The following is a 5,900-nucleotide window of genomic DNA, read 5'->3' as shown; positions in this document are numbered from 1 at the left end:
AGGAAATATTATTGCTCGTGGGCAAAAATCTATGGGGTTTATGCCGATTATTTATGTGATGAAGGCACACAAGTGTCCGACGAGGGGACATAAGGTCTTCTTGGCTCATGCAATGGAGAGCACAAAGAAGACAATGGATATTGCCGACGTGGAGGTGGTTAGGGAGTTTAGCAATGTGTTTCCTGACTAGTTGCCTAATTTACCACCACCACGAGAGGTGGAGTTCCAAATCGATCTTGTTCATGGCACAAATCCAATAGCCAAGATGCCATATCGGTTAGATCCTATAGAGATTAAGGGAATATGGTCTCAGTTGTAGGAACTGTTAGAGCAGGATTTCATTTGGCCGAGTTCATCGGCTTCGGAAGCATCAGTTCTCTTCGTGAAGAAAAAAGATGGCCCTATGCGGATGTGTATTGACTATCGAGAGTTGAAAAAAGTGACTGTGAAGAATAAGAAACCACTCTCGAGGATTGATGATCTTTTTGATTAGTTGTAGGGAGCTAGTCACTCTTCGAAGATAAATTTACGTTCTGGGTATCATCAGGTGTAGTTCTGTGAGCAGGATGTTCCTAAAACCACTTTCAGAACACGATATGGGATTTATGAGTTGATGGCGATGCCATTCAGTTTGACAAATGAACCTGTAGTGTTTATGGACCTGATGAATCAGGTAAGCTGTCCATTTTTGGTCAAATCATGTATAGTCTTCATCGATGATATATTGGTGTATTCTCGAAGTACCGAAGAGAATTGGAGGTATTTGTCGGAGGTGTTGGAAACGTTGCGCAAGGAGAAACTTTATGTAAAGTTCTCCAAGTGCGAATTCTGGTTGAGGGAGGTCCATTTTCTTGGGCATGTTGTTGGGGCAGATGGGATTAAAGTGGACCCAGCTAAGATAGTGGCAGTTAGGGAGTGGCCAGATTCGAAGACCCCTACTGTCATACACAATTTCGTGGGTTGGCAGGATATTACTAGAGAATTATCAAGGATTTCTCAAAGATCATGGATCCGTTGGCCAAGTTGACAAAAAAGGCAGAGCCGTTTTTTTGGTCTGATAAGCAGGAGGAAGCATTTTAGACGCCAAAGAATCTTTTTTTAGGCTCCTATTCTTTGTTTTCCCAAGGGGAATGAAGACTTCGTGGATTATAACGATGCATCCTATTTAGGTTTAGGTTGCGTGTCGATGCATCGCAGGAAGGTGATCACTCATGCTTCCCTGCAATGAAGAGTGTCGAGCTGAATTATTTGGTACACGATTTGGAGTTGGCAACTGTCATACTTGCACTCAATTTATGGAGACATTACTTGTGCGGGACGAAGTGTGCATTGTATACTGATTATAAGACCTTGCATCATATTAAGAATCAAAAAGAATTGAATATGAGACAATCACGATGGGTCAAGTTACTTTCATATTATGATTGCAAGATTAGTTACCACCCAAGAAAAGCAAACGTGGTAGTTGATGCTCTAAGTTATAAGGACCCAAGGGTGTCTTATCACCTAAAGTCTACAGGGATGGTTTTAGTTTCGGGTATATTTAAGAAGATTAGGCTGCTTAGGCTGAGGGTTTGAAAGAAGACCTTGTGATGAGCGAGATAATGGTTAAGCATTAAGCACTTTTTTATGGGACAGTAGAGGACCTAGGACCTTTCAGGGGTGACTATGGGTCCCTAAAGTGGGTGTGGTTCGTGATACATTATTGCGGGACACATGTAGTTCAAACTTCGAAATATTCAATCCACCCAAGCACGGGAAGATGTATCGAGATTTGAAGGCCAATTATTGATGTTGGGTATAAAGAGGGAGATAGAAAAGTATGTGTCGGAGTGTGTGACCTGTGCTCACATCAAGGCTGGTCACCAGTAACCCTATGAAGATTTACATCAGTCGGAGATTCTGAACTGGAAATGGGATAAGGTCAAGAAGGATTTCGTCACAAAACTTCCAAGAACCTCATGGGGTAATGATATGATTTGGGTAATAGTGGATCGGATGACAAAAAGCGCCCACTTTTTAGCAACCAAGGAGAAAAAGAAGTTGGGGTAATTGGAAAAGATGTATGTTGAAGAGATTATCACACGTCATGGTGTTCCGTTATCTATCATTTCTAATCATGATAGTCGACTTGCTTTGAGATTCTAGCAGAGACTCAACGAGTAGTTGGGTATGAGGGTGAATTTGAGCACAACTTATCATCCCCACACATATGGGTAGAGCGAGAGGACCATACAGACTCTCGAGGATATATTACACACTTGTGTTATCGGGTATGGTGGGTGTTGGGATACTCATATACCTTTGGTGGAGTTTTCCTATAATAACAATTATTATTCTAGTATTGACATGGAACCATACAAATTGTTTTACTCCAGAAAGTGTCGTACTCCTAGGTGTTGGTTAGAGCCGGGAAAAATGCAGTTTGCGAGCTTTGAGATTGTACAAATTATCGAGGATAAATTGAAGATAGCCCGTGAACATTTGCATGTGGTACGTGAAAGGAACAGGAATTATTCGAACAGAAGCACTGACCAAAGACCTTCAATGTGGCTGAGAAAGTTATGTTTAAAATATCGACTTAGAAAGGAATAATTCACTTCGGAAAGTGAGTCAATTAAGGACCCCATCACATTTGTCCACCTTTGGTATTGGAGTAGATCGGCGATTAGGTGTACAGGTTGGAGTTACCACCAGAGCAAGAGGAAATCCATGACGTGTTCCACTTTTTCTACTTGCGAAAGTGTTTGATCAAGGATTCGAGCATACTACCTTTGGATGAGCTATGATTCGACGAATCGAAGAATTTGTTGGAGGAACCCGATGCAATCTTGGAGCGTGAAACCAAGAAGTTGTGCAAGAAGAAGGTGAATCTCATGAAAGTCTTGTGGAAGAAAAAACATGGAGGTGACATGAATTAGGAGCTTGACGATGATATGATGGATCGATATCCTTGCCTGTTTGTTTTGGTTTCTAATTTCGAGATGGAATCCTCTTAAGGAGATGAGGATTATAATGATCCAAACTTCCTATTACGTCATCGAGGTTAGTTTCCATTATGTTTCCTTCTTAAGTTACCCTTTTGATCTTGCTTAAATTTAACTTTTTTTTGGGGGGGGGGGGGAGTGCAAGAAAATGATTATTGATCACGTATATGGGTCATGAGGTCATTTTCTCATACTTTAGGGGCCTAGAATGATAGTTATCAAGTATTTGAAGAAGCTTAACCCTAAAATCCAGGAATAACATCAATTTGCAGCCACTAAACCCTAATTTGCAGCCTCTAAGTCCCTTTCAAACGAGTTCTTAAGTACGGTTTCCATCTTTGAAGTTGTGGTGAAAATCCAAGAAGTTGGTATCATGTTTTTTGTTGCTTTCAAGTGGAGTTTCTTCTTCTGGAGATCAATGCATCTTCCTTCTTTTCTTCTCCAATAAATTCACCATATTTCCAGAGGTATCTAACTTATCTTTCTTGTCTTGCTCCATCTTTATGTCCATACCAAATTGGTTGTAGTGGTGGTCTTGTTCTTGCACTTAAAGTAGTATTTTGGAATGTGTTGGATTGTTTTGGGAATCTAAATGATTACCACAAAGTGTTTGGTCGATCTACGCATCCTAGGTATGTCCTTTCTAGTCGAAATCACCCCCATGGTGGGAATCCAAATGATTACCACCAAGTGTTTTGGAACACCAAAAGTCGCATTCCCTGTAAGATGTGAACTGAATAGCACGACGCGCTCTCCTTTGGTGTGGCGCGCCTGACGAACATACGCATTTCTGTTTTATCGTTCGGTGTTGTTTCTGATATGACCTTTCTGATATGTTGTAGGGTTCTTTTTTTTAGGTCGACTTCCTCTGTTCCTAACTCAATTCATTTGTGTAACAGCCATTCCCCGGAATGGATCGGTGGATGGTATAAAGGAGTTAAAGGCATGGTTTTTAGGGAAAACATATACCACAATGTGGCATGAAGGGTGTCATGACGTGGCATAGAAATTGAGGATCGCTTTTCTCTGATGGGTGCCACGACGTGGCATAAGGATGGCCACTAAGTGGCAGCCGCTACAGCACAAGCCCATTAGTTTTTACAGTATTCTGCATATTTAAACACCTTAACTTCAATTTAGGGCATTCTTTTCCTCCTACAACCGCTCCATTTCAAAAACCTTAGCCCTTTCAAGTGTTTTTGCTGCTCTTAGCCATTTAAAGAATCATTTCTTATATTTTGGGGTGGAGCTTGAATTAGTTTGCTAGATCTTGTAGTTTGATCATGTATGTCCCTTTTGGTCTTTGAGAGCTTGTGCTTTGGAGTTGAGTGAACTCTAACCCCTCTTGCATTGGGAACGTTTTCATCTTGATCTTGTTCTTGATTCCATGCATGTTTTGAGAAAGGTTTTTGTAACATCCGGAACCCTAAGGTACTAAATTCATTATATTTATTTACATTATGAGGGTCCTCACGATGTGAGATCTTGGGGATCATGTCATGATGGACCATTAACCTGTTGACCCACATTTCTGGAAACATATGGCGTGAGGCATAAGGTCTAATGACGCGAGCGCGACTTAATGACCCAAAACCCTAATTTTCGGGTATTTAAGTGAATACGAGGATAGGATTATCCATCCTTAGCCTCTCTCACTCTCTAAGCCTCTAGAAAACCCTAATCTAGACCCTCTTGAAGCTTTAAGTATTTTTGGGATCTTTGAAGCATTCTTTGGTGGTTTTTGGTTACTTGAAAGTGGAAGAAGACCTTGGTTGAGCAACCTTTTGGCATTTTGGCTTTCACCTTGCAATTTCTTGGAGCTTTTGGACCACTGTAAGTCATCAAGCTTGGACCTTTCTACCTATTTCATTCTAGATCTAAGTTATAAGCTCCTTTTTGCATGTTTGAGTGGGATTTCTTGCATGGGGTCCATAAAGTTGGAAACTTTATGAATCATTGACTCATTATCTTCAAGATAGTCGTTGTATCTAAGTTTTGGCGTAGTTTAGGACTCCAAGTTTGAGTCTAGATCTCATTTTCTCCACTTTTGATCTAGTAAGAGTTTGAGTCATGCATTGGACATGCATGACTAAAAAGCCTTTATTTTTATCATCCTTTGGGTAAAGGAAGACCCCCTTGAAAGTACCAAATCATGGCTGTAAGGATTAAGAGCTTAATGTTTTAAGCTTATTTGTTTGTATCTCACGACGTGAGGTTTAGGATTGTTATGTTGTGACGAAGTTGGCCATCCTGTCTATTTTGTCCGAAGTAGGTCACGACGTGACTTAAGGATGGGTTGCAATGTGACGAGGACTGGAATCGTTTTGTACAAATTGGGTTGACTCGCTGAGTGGGGAATGAGCCGAGTTGGTCCACATGACGTGACCATGGTCTGTTCACGATGTAAGAACCTATCGTTTGAATTGGGATCATAAATTTTGGACCATGTTGGGCCTTGGGAGTTTGTTTTGGACTAATGATATTTTTGGACTGTTGGTTGAAGGCCCATGAAGAGATTTGGGTCCAATTTGGAAAATTGGACCATGATTGGGCCTTGGATGATTATTTTGGTAATTGGGCCTTTTGGATTGTGGGTTTGGGCCTTATTCTTGGACCAAATTAGGTAGGGGTAAAATGGTCTTTTTAACCTAATTTGTGGACTGGTGGTTATGGATTGGAATCCAATTATAAATTTGATGTTATTTGGTATTGATAGCTCAGGGATTTGTCGGACCAGCAGATAGAGATTTATCAGTGTGATTCAACTGTTTGAGGTGAGTTTCCTCACTATGTTTAATGGGTCGAAGGCACCAATGTCGGCCCATGATTATATTATGATAGGGCGCTAGATGTATGTGTGACTTTTGTCTGTGTTATGTACTTGTATGCCTACTGGGTGAGGCATGATGATCA

Source organism: Lactuca sativa, chromosome 9, assembly GCF_002870075.4.
Source record: "Lactuca sativa cultivar Salinas chromosome 9, Lsat_Salinas_v11, whole genome shotgun sequence".
Taxonomy (NCBI): domain Eukaryota; kingdom Viridiplantae; phylum Streptophyta; class Magnoliopsida; order Asterales; family Asteraceae; genus Lactuca; species Lactuca sativa.
This window is presented reverse-complemented; position numbering follows the sequence as displayed.